Genomic DNA, 14347 nt, shown 5'->3' with positions numbered 1-14347 from the left:
AATTATTTTTATTAAAATTATTTAAACCATAATTTAGTTTCCACATTTAATTGCCATTAGTTTTTTTTCTAAAAAAATTTAGACATCTAATTTTGAATTTTGATGTATTTTTCCTAATGATTTTTTTAAAAAAATAAAACTTGTGCATCAATATCGACTTGAAAAACTCTTAGTTTCATTAAGACGAATTAAGATTATATTTTTCGAATATATACTTGTCAAATTTCCTTATGTAATATATTTTTAGTTCTTTTGCAAGAAAATATCGTTTAGAGTTTCAAGATATTGTGAAAAAAATCATTAGGAAAAAAGAGATACAAAGCTAATAATTTGAAGATTAATAAAAAAAGTTAATTTAACTAAGTTTCTGAATCAGATTAAAACACAATATTTCTTTTTCAAAATTTCAAAGAAAACACAATGCATTATCATTTTAAATAATGGTTGAGAGCAAACTCCAATTTATTTTTATTTAATATTTTAAAACAATAATAGTGTCATTAGTTTGAAACAATAAATGAAAGTAAATCGAAATCAAAGTTTCTGCAACACTTACTTATATTCTAACATTTTATTTTACTATTTGGAAAGAAAAATATAACTTGAACGCTTAAGGCAAAACCCTTCTTTTTCTAACAATACATAGTGAATGGAGAAAGAAAATGACTTTCATTTATTTTTGTTTAAAATAAATAAATTGTTAAGTTTTTCTAAACTTATTATTTTCAGAAAACGTCTGTTTTTTTCCTAAACTAAAAGAAAGTTTTTACATGGTAAGCACAATAAAAGTTTTTGTTAATTAAAATTAAATTAGGTTCTCAAGAACAGAGATCCTGAAAATAGTTATTACTATACTAGCATTTAAGACAAATTTTAAAACTCCCACATTTAGTATCTTTCAAAAACTTCAGACGCGACAGAAACAGAAAAATGATAGAAAATGTTCAATTTTGTAAATGTTTTTTTTTAAATTAGAAACCTAATTGAAAGGGAAAAGGCAAACAATTTTAACTTGTGGATATTAAACAGTAACAATTGAACTAACAGTTTATTTTTATAAAAAAAAACTCTGAGAGTCTTATGAAAAGTATTAATACTTTTGCTATTTACGTATTGTAATCTTTATAGTAATTTGTACAATTCATTGTACTTTGTGAATTTAATTGTGTTGTTCTTAGGCCAACATTATTTTTTTAATGAAAATTCCTTTGAAATGTAATCTAGTATGTTAGAAAATGTTTCAAAGTAGCACATTTAAATGAAACTAAATTGTTGCCTTTTCTCCTTAGATAAATGTAAAAAAAATGTGTGATTTTCCTTATTTCTTTCACAACTTAAACATTTATTCTGGAAGATATGCAATTAAATGACGTTGTATATTGAATGTATAAGTTCGAAAATAATTTTTTTAATGAAACTATCTTTGAAAGTATTTCAGAATGTTTGAAGATGAATAAAAGTAACACATTCAAATGAACTAAAATATTGTTTTGTTTCCTTAAACTGAAGATAGAAAAATATGTGTGTTTTTCCTCATTTCTTTTATAACTTAAATATGTATTCTGAAAGATATGCAATCAAATCGTTGTATATTAAACGTTGTATAAATTCATAAATCATAATTTTTTAATGAAATTTTTTTTGACGCGTAATCCAGTAAGTTAGAAAGTGCTCAAAAGTAGCACACTCAAATTAAACAGAAAAATTTTATTTTTTGGCATAAATGAAGATAAAAAAAAATCAGTGATTTATTTCATAATTTAAACATGTATTCTGGAAGCTACGCAATTCAATAACGTTGTATAAATGTTCCGGTAATGGCATCAATTTTATTTGCAATATTTCTGATAAATCTTTGTCAGTAATCATCAGCATTTAAATACAGCTATAAAATATGTTTAATTTAATTGAAATAAATTATTTTCGTTCATCGCACCTTGCCTTTTTAATTAATGTACATAACCTTTAACATATCAAGAACAGATTTTTTAGCCCTCTTGCGAAATGACAATTATAATTTATACTGACAGCCGTGGTTAATATCTGAAATTATGACTCTGAATATGTAGAAAATGTATTAAATTAATTTTAATTATTTCTCTAACGCAACTTTAAATTCTAAAAAAAACTCAATGATTTTAAACTCACGTACTTAACAATTGAGAAATTAGCTAGAGTTACTGAAAATATCTGGTTTATTTGGTGCAGAATTGATAGCAAATATCTTGTAAGCTTGTTTATTATTGATCAGACATTTGCTCACGGAAAATATTCATTCATCAATTACGCATTCCAATTTCGAGGCAAATTGTTTCTCTTGTTAAGAATTGTCTGAAATTTTCAATTAGCGTTCGAGTAAGGGTTGTGTAATCAGTTGAATGGATATTAAAATCAAATTAATCGTTGGATAACAGCTCTGAATTCACAAAATAAAATTATAGTTCATCCATCCTCTTTATCAATTTAATTTAATTTCCTGATAAATGTTTAAAATTGTAATTGTAAATTGAACTAAAATATTAGTCCCAGAAACTCTGAGCGATGCGTATCAAAGTTCATTTCGGTATACTAAATAAATCACTATTTTAAGCTATTCTATTATCCGGCTCTTTCGAATTACGTTATTAGTAAATAAATAGACTGATATACTCCGTAAAATAGAATGGTGTTAACTAGTTTTATATGTTATCCGCTTCTATCATTCAACATAACTGAACTCCTTATCACAAGTTTGATTTTTTTCTACTAAAACTATTTAACACTGCTCAGCCAATTATCTGGATTTATTTAAATCCTTTAATGTATTGAAGAAAAACTAATAATATTTAAAGACCCTTTTAGTGTTAATTTTTTTTCCTGAAATTTTGGAAATCAATTTTCGTTTAATTTTTACATCTGGTATCTCTCCTTCTGGACCCACAGTCATTTTTTAGTCGTTCTTCTTTTGTTTAATTTTGATCTCTCCAGTTTATCGTCCAATTTTCATTTTTCTTTGCTTTAACTTATACACCGAAGAGCCATTACATTATGACCACCCTGCTACTAACATGTAGGACCACCTTTAGCCCTCAAAAATGTTAGCACCTGCCGTGGCATTGATTCCACAAGGTGCTGATAGGTAGTCTGAGGTATCTGGTACCAAGCGCTCGCCAACTGGTCCTGCAATTCCTTCACATTACGAGGGGATAGCGTGGCAGCACGAATTTGGTTTTCCAAGTAGGACCACAAATGCTGTATTGGATTAAGGTTAGGTGAATTTGGGGGCCAAGACGTGACTTGAAAGTCCCTGGAATGTTCCTCGAACCAATCCATGACGATTCGACCCTTATGATATGGTGCATTATCCTTTTGTTGATCACCATCCCTCGCAGGAAAAACTGTTTCCATGAATGTGTGAACCTGGTCTGCAACTATGTTCAAGTAGCTTACAGACGTCAGGGATTGTTCTATGAGGATTATGGGTCCTAATGTGCCCCATGANACTTTAATCATTTAAAAATATATAATTTAGACAAAAGCAGCGCCGAAACTTCATTATTGTTCAATAGTTTTTTCTTACTGTTTTGATTTTTTCTCCATATATATATATGGATATATATATATATATATATTCCATTGAAATTGAATAAATGAGTAAATTGATTTTAGAACATGATACATGAAATAAAATCTAATATAGAGAACATTCTACGCAATTTGGCAATACAAATGCTACTGCTTAAAACTTTAATATAGAAAACAATCACGTTTCTTGTAGTTTAAGTTGATTTCACTCTTACAATTATACTGTGTTCGAGCATTTAAAATTTACATATTAATAAAGTGCTAGTAAAAGAAAAAAAATTCAATGAAACATACCTGCATATTAAGCACGAGTTTGTGAATATCTCTTCTTTGGCTATCAACTAGTCCTTCATCACCTCATTCTGTGATGTTCTAAGAAAAGGCAAATGATAAAAATGAACACATCATTAATAATAAGATATATAAATTGAAATTGCATATCATAACAGTTGTCCACTTAATATTTTTTCATAAAAATTCTTAACACTCAAATAAGACCATTCTTAATTACATTTTATTAACCTGATAAGTCAAGGAATGTCTTTTAAAAATTCTTATTATGAAATATTTTCATTAAACTTCATAATGTCGCCGCTTTTAAAGAAAAACTTTTGAATATTTCTAACTCTTACCATTCTGTATAATTAGGTAATGATGCAAGGTAAAGTTCGCCCATAGCGGTTGAGATTTAATGTACTATTTCCATAAAATATAAATGGGAAGAAAAATTATCAAACTTTTTGTCCACTTTCTCTAGATTCATCACTCCTCTTTGGCAATTTTTTATTATAAAAATTTAGCCGTTAAAAGCCTCCAATTTGATAAAAACTTAGTATTTCCTGAATAATATAAGAATATGTTTAAATACTTTAATAAATTTTATGTAAAAAAATTTAGAATGGTGTAGGTATTGATTTGGCGAACTATACATGTCGCATTGCATGTCGAAATCTATAAATCATGTCGTATTATATAAATCATGTCGTATTATATAAATCCTTTATTACTTCGTTAATGCATACGTTTCATACGTTTTCCTGATCATAAATTTAGTTTCACAGAATGACAATATGATATCAAAGATCATATATATTCCTGTTTCTCTTAATTCCTATAGATACTCTACTGTTCCTGAGTTAATAAGCAATATGAACAGAACATAAAAATAATAATAATAAGGAATAGAGAATGTTTGGTTGTACACTAGTAGAGATATTTCTTTTCTTCCAATATTTTTTGGAACAAAAATAATTTATAACTAACTTTTTAAGCTGTAAATCATAATCCTCCTTTTCACATAAAAACAAAACCCGAAAAAAAATTCCATGCACAAATCATTGTTAGTCAGCTTACAACGTTTCATTAAAATGCCAAATGAAGAGTTCTCACAGTTAAAATAATACATTTCTGTTTAAAACAGTTTTTCATAGCCCTTGCTGCCACATGAAATAAAGCTTTTCAATGAGCAATATACTATGTATCTCATGTCTGTTGTGAGTTTGTAATAATTATTTACACATGTTATGTTAATGCTTCTGCTTATATTTAGCCAATGCTCTTTATACTAATTATGAAAATTGCGCAAAAGGATATCATGAAGATGCATTTTAAAAGTTAAAGTTCAAAAGTCAAAGGCATTTGCGATCAAGTTCTTTGTTATTTTCTATTTCCCAATAATTGTCTAGCATTAAAAGCATTTTCTAGGCTTTTAAAAATTAGCAGAGAGGATTTATTAATTGATTTTAGTAATTTTAATCGAAATCGAAAAATCTTTACCCGATGAAAAGGAGAGGCAAATAATAAGTGGACGGACTTTCTAGAAAAAAATCTTAAAACTATTAAGGTAACCGACTGGAAATTCTTAGATAAAAACAGAATGGCTTGGAATGGAATTCTGAAGAAGGACAAGACCCAAAAGGAGTTGTTGTACCATTGAGGAAGAAGAACCTTTTTTCCAATTTTCTAAGCTTATTCTACCACTTTTTCTAAGAAATTAAATATTTTTTTAATATTTGAACTATTTGTCGGAAGTTTTAACTATTTTCTGGAAGTTTTAACTTATTGAGCTATTAAAATAATCATTTTTACACATAGATGACATCGACAAATAAAAATTGTAGCTTTTTTTCATGCTTAAGACCTTGCACTTTTTTTAACATTTTCATCAGAGAAAAAGCTTCCAAAAGCACCCTTGCCCGCATTGTCGGGCAATTTTTTTACAGCATTATTAACGTATTATATAAACTAGAATATAGTGCAAGTTATTGCAATATTCAACTCTTCGTGCATTAACAAATGTTACACAAATTGTTATTGTCAAACTTATTTTAATTACTATATTAAATCATTTCAATAAGATATAAAAAAATCAAATAATTAAGATTAAAAGTTACACTTCAAACAAAAAATTTAATAATTTCATATTCACAGAAAAACTCATGAAGATCAACTTTAAACTTATTTTGAATCTCGACAAGAATATGCAGCAATTCCCAGAAACAGTTTTCTTGAAATATTCTTTGCAAAAAGCAATCGTACCAAATTAAAAGGTTAAAGTAGTCAGAGTTGATGGACGCTGAATTACCATCGAGTCTCTTTAATAATGTGTCTGCGGAATTTTAACTGAAAAAGGCATCTAGCCATTTCGGCAGTTCAAGCTCTTTGGGGAGCACTTTTTACAATAGTTAAGGTTTTGAGAAGTTTTAAATGAAATTGGAAGCATCATTTTTTCCTTCTTCCCCCACTTTAGAATTTCTTCATTCGCAATTCGTTGAGGAAGTATACAATACTTTTATGTCGTTCGACTGAAGGTTGTTTACTCGTAGAAAGTCGTTTATGGAGTAAATTATTTCCTTACTACCTACCGGCGTCTGGGAAACCAACAATCGTCCAAAATTACACTTAATATGCAGCCTTAAAAATGTTTAAAATTATTTTCCAAGCTAACTTGAAAATTATTGAAATAAAAATTGCACACAAAATTGTAAATTATAGAATGGAAAAAGTGGAATCATAACTGAAACAAGTCACTATCTCCCTAAGGAAGTTTATATGATACATATAATACTGTTTAATTTTTTTTAAATATTTAGGAAATTTAAAGGTGTTATTAAATTACCTATTTTATATTTTATTAATGACAAAAGAATCTAGTTTATGTGCTATTAATTTGCCTAACCCATGGTATTAGAAATAAAATCATCAGACACATATTTAAAAGAAAAATTTGTGTAATAAGTGTACTGTTAAGAACAAAATTATCTAATTCATGTATTGACATATGCTATTAATTTGCCTAACCCATGATATTAAAAATAAAATCATCAGACGCATATTTAAAAGAAAAATTTGTGTAATAAGTATATTGTTAAGAACAAAATTATCTAATTCATGTATTGATATGTGCTATTAATTTGCCTAACCCATGATATTAAAAATAAAATCATCAGACACGTATTTAAAAGAAACATTTGTGTAATAAGTATACTGTTAAAAACAAAATTATCGAATTCACGTATTGATAAAGGCAAAACATATGGTTGTATTCAACTTTAGAGTTTTGTCAATATTATTTTCAATAAAAACGAGCATAAGTCAGCTGGAATTGTTGAATCAATCAAAAATTATCTAGTTTAGTTAAGTTTTAAATAGAATTGTGATAATTTTCTGGAGAACAGTCTAAAAATTAATGGAAAAATGTAAAATTAAATTAAATTAAATGTTAAAAATCGTATTTTTATAAATATATTTGTTTGCGTGACATTATTAAAATATTTAAAATGTGGTTAGCTACAAAACTGTTACTATGCAAAATCATAAACTGGGAAAAGTTGACATATTTTGAATTTCCCAAAACAAAATTCTCAGTATCAAGCCATCGTAACATGTTAACTTCTTCAGCACAGTTAGATTAGAAGCATTCACATGAAAGCACGAGCGAAATTAATGTCCAAATAACCAACAAATTGACGTAAATAATTAGTAAAAATAACGAATGTACTTTTTAAATAGTGAAAGATTGCGATAAAATATAAGTGAATAAAATAATAGTTTTTTTACCAATTTATTTGCCGTTTAAGTTTTACGTAATTATTACGTTTTTAATATGCGTATAATTGATGCAAAAAGTTCGAATAACTAAGGAATTAACGTAAATAATTTGTACAATTAAATAGTAATAAATTGGTATAAATAGCGAAATCAAAAAAATTTTTCACGTTTTTAACTACATTAATTTTACTTATAATTGATATCCATTTTTGCTATAATTTGACGTTTAAGTTTTACGTAAATTTTACGTTTTTTATACGCGGATAATTGACTCAAAATTACTGTCCAAATAACGAGGGAATTAACGTAAGTAATTAGTATAAACAGCGTATGTTTGTTTTTTTACCTAGTAAAAAGTAAAATAAAATATGCGCAAATAAAATGATTCGTTTTACATATTTATTTACTGTAATTTTACCTATATTTGCTATCTATCTTTTGCTATAATCTAACGCTTTAGTTTCATGCAAATTTTACGAATGCCACCTAAATATTTCTTTTCAAATATTGGTATTTTGGACGTAAACTTTTCTCAGAATGAAACAATCGAGGATTAAAAAAAGCAGATTATGTCTACCATCAAATAAAGAAATGTATTATTGATAAATCTCTAATAGTTTTATAAATAAATGCATGTTAAACTGTTCTGATAAAATATTTTGCTTCATTCAGACATTACAAATACTAAATAAGATTTCAAGAGTGTATTAGATTTTTTTGTCAGTTTAATACACTGCATTTGTGTATTTGTTTTTCATTTTTCTTGAATGATGCATTTGTTTGAAGAAATATTTCGACAATCTTTAGTAAATCTGTTATTTTTTTCAAATTTAACTTTACCAACAAACATTTTTATCAAAGATTATTAAATATGATTCTGTATAGCCTGGTTTTCGCCTTCTCTAAAAAATGTTTAGTGTAAAAACTCATAAGGCTAACATATTTTATGCATAATTTTTTCAGTTTAATGATATGTAAAATATTTTATTGAAAATTTTATAAATTTTTAGTGATTATTTACTGATAAAGCTATTTCAGAATAGGTGAACTAAAATTATGCTTATTAATTAAGGGCAACCTTAGATTTGAACGAATATAAATCTGTGTATTCATATTTAAAAATCCCCTTTAATCTCTTCAAAATAAACTACCACGCACGTATCAGGTAATCATTTTAAAGTAAGTATTATGTTTATGCATTCTTTATGCAGTTTCCAAACTTTGAAATATTCTGCAAGCTTTTGATTTACTTAAATATGGATAATATTAAATTTTATAATTTCACAGTTAAAATTATGTATGATTTTGAAAAAAAATATTTTTGAATATGAATAACTTACAATTATTCTACGAGAAAATATTAATCACACTACAAGTTTCTTTTCACATGTTCTTACATTTGTGAAAGTGTAAAAAGGTTTTAAATCAATAGACAACAATGAGCCATGCTGATTAAAATTATTTCATTTGCTATTTTAAATTTTCAAAATTTATTATAAATGTAACTTCATCTATTCTGGGAGGTTTTATTTTGTTGAAATGAAATGAAAGTGGATTCAGTGATATAGAGCGATAAAAAAACGAGTTAACCCAATAGAAATAGAAGTGCTCACTTTTAATGAAGATTCGACTGTTGTGGGAAACTAACACATGGTAACAAACAAGCTTTATACAGCAGGGGATACACAAATGCAATTACTACTACTGAAGTCTTTCTTCCGTTTGTCGCTCTGTAATGAGTTATGTTTTAGTTGACTAAAAATAAAACCGGTTAGGAATGAAATTTGAAGAGAAAATAATTCTCAAAGTTTCAAAAGCGTTTTAAAGACTTGATGCTGATTTTAAAAATGGATTTTAGCTTAAAATAATGTATAACATAAGCAGCGAAAACAATTCTGGTAAAATTATGGTACTGTATGGTGATGGTAAAATGAAATATAAATCTGGTTAATAAAACTAAAATATACGGTATTTAAATCACTCTTTTCGTATTTTTTCCGTTCATATGGTAACGGTTTATTGGAAATTCTGGTTTTCCAAATAATAGTTCTTATTACCACTCTTATGGGAGGAAATATGTAACTGAATGGAAAATTTAACCGAAGAAATAGATTTTCTGAATGAGTAGAACTAGATAATGCTTTAAGGTATTTATGATAAAGTTATCATATATTACCACATTTAACAAATTTTATCGTACATTATAGAACCATATTTTATTGTTAATTTTACCAAAATCATTACCAAACAGCTTCTTAAAAATTTATTAAGCATTTTCGTATACCAATAGTTTTAGTAATGGCAGTTTTGACCATTTTTTACTCAGTGTAATTAGTGCAATAAATCAGAAAATCTTCAACATTTTCTAAATATAAGAAACTATTATTAAGAAAATAAGATGATACATCTTTAGAAATTTAAGTATGTAATAGAACTTAAATAACACTTAGAAAACAAAGTATCATAATAAATAAGATGAAAACAAAGAATAATTTATAAAAAAGAAAAAAAGTCGAATAATGCATTCTGATTTTAATATGTATTATCTAAAATGAATAAAAAACATATTTAATAGGACTTATGAGAATAATAAAATGATTTTTCTTATCTGAATACTTATACAATAGTTGTACAAAGAGTCAAAAAAGGCAACATCTTGAGTACCTTTTCCTCTAATTAACAAGTTTTTACATACTGAGATACATCCTTACTCATTTGAACACATTTTAAATAAGCTATTTAATTAGAGAAATCTACGAAATAAATTACGAAATAAGAACACAAGGACATCACTTTCTTTGTATCAACTTTTTTTTCGACTGATTTTGGTTTTCCACTCCAAAGTAAGAGGAATAGCCTCAATTTGCAAAAATTTGCAAAATATACTCCTCTAAGTTTAGCTTTTAGAGCTATCGAAAGTTTGTTTCCTTTGATATTGTTTTCACTTTTGTATTTTAATAGTATATTTAATATTAAATGCACAAATGGGAGAACTTACACTCAAATTTTTGAAACTCGTTTTCACAAAGTGTTCTCTATAAAAAAAATGAATAAAAAATAATATTTTTTTTAACACCAGAACAACCGAATTTATACCTACTTTACCTAAAACCACTTTAGGGTTACGCCTAACCCTGAACCATTGATCATAGGGAAATTATGACATTCCAAAAATAATACTTTTTATATTCATGAATATTGTTGCATATTTTAAATATAAGAGCCTTGAGAAATTTAAAAAAAACATATATATAACAAATTATACTTTCACAGGAGAGCAAGTTAAACGAAAATAAGTAGCTCACAGTATATTTAAAAAAGTAAAATTCCGTCATTAGTTAGACATTAGAGTAGGCTTATATTGTATTCACGGGACGTGAAAGTGACAAGAAATTGAGAGATTGAGAATTGAGAGATACTAGAAATCAACAACTAAGTTTCTAGCATCTCTCATATCTATCAGAATTTTTATTCTGTTCCTTGTAATGATAAGAGACTTATTTTTCATTTTAGAGACTGAATTTTATGAATTAAGGGCTATCTACTGCGCAAATCACTAATCCGTAGTACTTTAACACATACAAGACTGAATTAGCAAAGCCTAATTGATTGATGCGACAAAGGATTCCTTGAAAATTATTCAAGTATTGAAGACATTAATATCACGAAAGTTATAAAAAACATGCTATCCACTTGCAAGTTTCATCATGTTCTAATTACTAACTATAGCATCTAATCTAAATAGCTTACGTCACATTTTGTATTATTGTACTGTATTGTATGGGCTTGTACTGTGTACTGCCGTCTGAAAACACATCCGATTAAATACTATTCAGAAATCGGGCATTCATTTTCTTTTATACCTATATAGTAATTGTTTCATTTCTATTTTTCAGTATGGAGGATGAATGCCGTGACAAAAAGGTGACAGTGGAGGCAATTTTCTCTTGCTCAAAACACTATCCCGATAATGTTTTTTTTTAGGAAAATAATTCATATACAAATTTTGCAATTGTAAAAAATATCAGTATTCCCGTTGTGCTCAGAGAGCAGACGTGGTTTCATAATTATAGCACTATGCATTTCCAAGCTGTAATTCAGTTAGTTGTTATTCAAGTTTTTCAGATAAAATAGCCATTTAATTTTTTTTTAAAATTATTTTAGTTCAAAACAAACACTTGAAGTCAAATTTATGCAATTTCTATGTCATGCAATAAATTTAAGTTTATATTACATAGCAATAACTGTTCACCAACAATTCTCACCTTTCCAGGATTATAACAAAAGCATCTGTTTTATATGAGCATGCCAGATATTTCGCCCTCAGATATTCAAAAAGTCAGATATTTAAAAAGTTCGATATTTTAAACTCAATTTTTCAGGAACTATTCGGCAGATTTTCTTCAAATTTTGTATTTTGCCATGTAAAAAAAATATTCTTAAAAATGATGAAAAAATTGTATACCTTACAATTCAATTATTTTTCGACCATTATTAAAAAAAAATGATAAATATTTAATAAAGGTTATTTTTTGTAGGGAATTATCTTTGGATAAAAAAAAAACTTTATAATTGTGTGCAAAAAATTTTCAATTCGATTAGAAAGCTCTGCAGATGCAACTAAAGGTGAAAAAAGTAAAATTAACATTAAGGGGTTCAAACCTTGGAGGGCTCTCCCGAACAAACTATTGGAACAATATTTTCCATGTCGCTGCGACTTCCTATATTTCGGGGGTCAGAAATCCAAATCTTTCGAAGGAAAGGTATGTTTATACAGAAAAAGCGTCTGTTTTCATAACCTAAAATATCGTCTTCACTTATTAAATAGCATATTTGAAATCACCCTTTCCAGCCATTAAGATTGAGTGGTAGAACATAAATCATTAGATTAAAATTTATTAAGGGTGGTCCATTTTTTTGCGCACCGTACATGGTTTCAGTCACAATAAAAAAAAATTTATCGACTAAGAGCTTAACTAAGCTACTTCGAACATCGAATCCAAAGTACCACATAAGTTGATGTGAACTATTGCCAAACATTTTTTTAGTACGGTGGTCCCTAATTTCTCTTCTACACATAATCTCTATGATTTTGGTAAATTTATGAAATTTAACATAGGCAAGAAACTTCAAAAATGAGCTCTTGACTTCTTTTAAATGCTTATATATTTCTATGATTATTTATTTTACTAATTAGCGTAAAGACATGGCATTTTGATATTACAAACTTAGAAACAATTTAGGAAAAGTCAAAGAATATGAGCTTCGAAGTTCACATGTATCTTCAAAACTAACATAATCAACATAAACTAACATAATCGTAAAAAACGATCAAAATCTTCAAAACTGACAAAAACTGCTATAAACTAACATGATCGTAAAAAACGATCAGAATGAGTGTTAATTTAAGTATTTTTTTACATTTCTTTTAATAATGATAGAAAAGTTTTAAATTGTTTTAAACATTCAGATAAACTGTTTCAATAACGATGAGTTTAAATAAAGATAACTTTAACTATTATATGGAGCAAATTATTTTTAACAAGGAAAAGTTGATAAATTGAGTCGCGTTCAAATTGAACTATGTTATCATGCAAAAGAATGTGAAAATAAATAATTTGCATAGTAGTTTGGTTAATTTTGGCATTATATGAGGGAAAAAGTTAATTTGCAGGATTTTCTAGTTCAATGCGTTCAAAAACTTTTAACGATATAAGTTTTGTAACTCTCTTCAAACAATGTTATTAATAAAACAAGCAATTAAATATCTGTAAGTAATTAAATATACAATGACAATATTTAAACATAATCGACTTGCAATTTACCAAAAGAAAATTTTTTTTCAGACTAAACAAAATTTTTAATTTTTTTTTCATTTCTTTTCAACTTTTATCTTTCTTACTTACAAGTAAAGAACTCAAAATAAATTGTATCAAAGTAATGTAAAAGAGATGTCTGTTTTTCAAATATAATGAAACACAGATCATATTTTCCCACTAAACAAAATACAATTTAAAAGACAATGAACATTAGAAGCGATTCCAATATTTAATGTAAGAAAAAAATATGCAAAAATTATAATTGAGTAAATGATTTATTCTCTAAGAAAACTGAACGACATATATAATAACATTTGTAGCTAAAAATGAGAAAAATTACGAATTATTTAAACGTTTACGCCCAAAGCTCCATGAAAAAACTCTTTTAAAATGTGTCTTGGTTTCAATAGTTTTAAATTTTAAAATCTGCAGAATTTTAAATATTTTTATAAATCAGGACAAATTTATTTAAAATAATAAAATCATTTTTTTAATAAATTCAAAACTTTAAGTTTTGTTATTTTTCATTATTATGATCTTATTTTTACGACTTATTTAAGTTTTTAAAAACATATTTAAATATTTATTTTTCAGAGAAGGAATTTATGATACTTTATTTTTGCTTTCTGTTCTGAATTGGTGAAAGTTGGACATCAAATTCTTTAAGAAAGAAACGGTTGGAAGTTTTAACATACTTTTAATAAGGCATGGTGGAGTTCACGTTATTTAAAAGAGATTAACAACTCCTAGAATATCATTTCACCATTTCCTTCATACTCTAAACTGTTACCCTTTTTTTTTAAGATTTTGTAAGGGCAAAGAAATTTCTTCAGCAAAAAGCTAGAACTACCATTTCTTATGATGCGGAAAACGTTCACCATATCTTTGCTTAAATTATTCTTAATGAGGAAAAA

At 26.7% G+C, this 14347-nt stretch overlaps 1 protein-coding gene across 1 annotated transcript in view; it reads right to left on the bottom strand.

The window, feature by feature from the left end:
* Positions 1 to 3881, bottom strand: part of LOC107453350 (ATP-dependent translocase ABCB1) — a 95164-nt gene extending 91283 nt beyond the window's left edge. Inside the window, exon 1 of the mRNA XM_071177582.1 lies at positions 3859 to 3881. The gene's annotated coding sequence lies outside the window, so the exon portion shown is untranslated. The remainder of the gene's footprint in view (positions 1 to 3858) is intronic.
* Positions 3882 to 14347: the final 10466 nt, after the last annotated feature.

This window comes from Parasteatoda tepidariorum, chromosome 2 (genome assembly GCF_043381705.1).
Source record: "Parasteatoda tepidariorum isolate YZ-2023 chromosome 2, CAS_Ptep_4.0, whole genome shotgun sequence".
NCBI classification, from domain to species: domain Eukaryota; kingdom Metazoa; phylum Arthropoda; class Arachnida; order Araneae; family Theridiidae; genus Parasteatoda; species Parasteatoda tepidariorum.
This window is presented reverse-complemented; position numbering and strand designations above follow the sequence as displayed.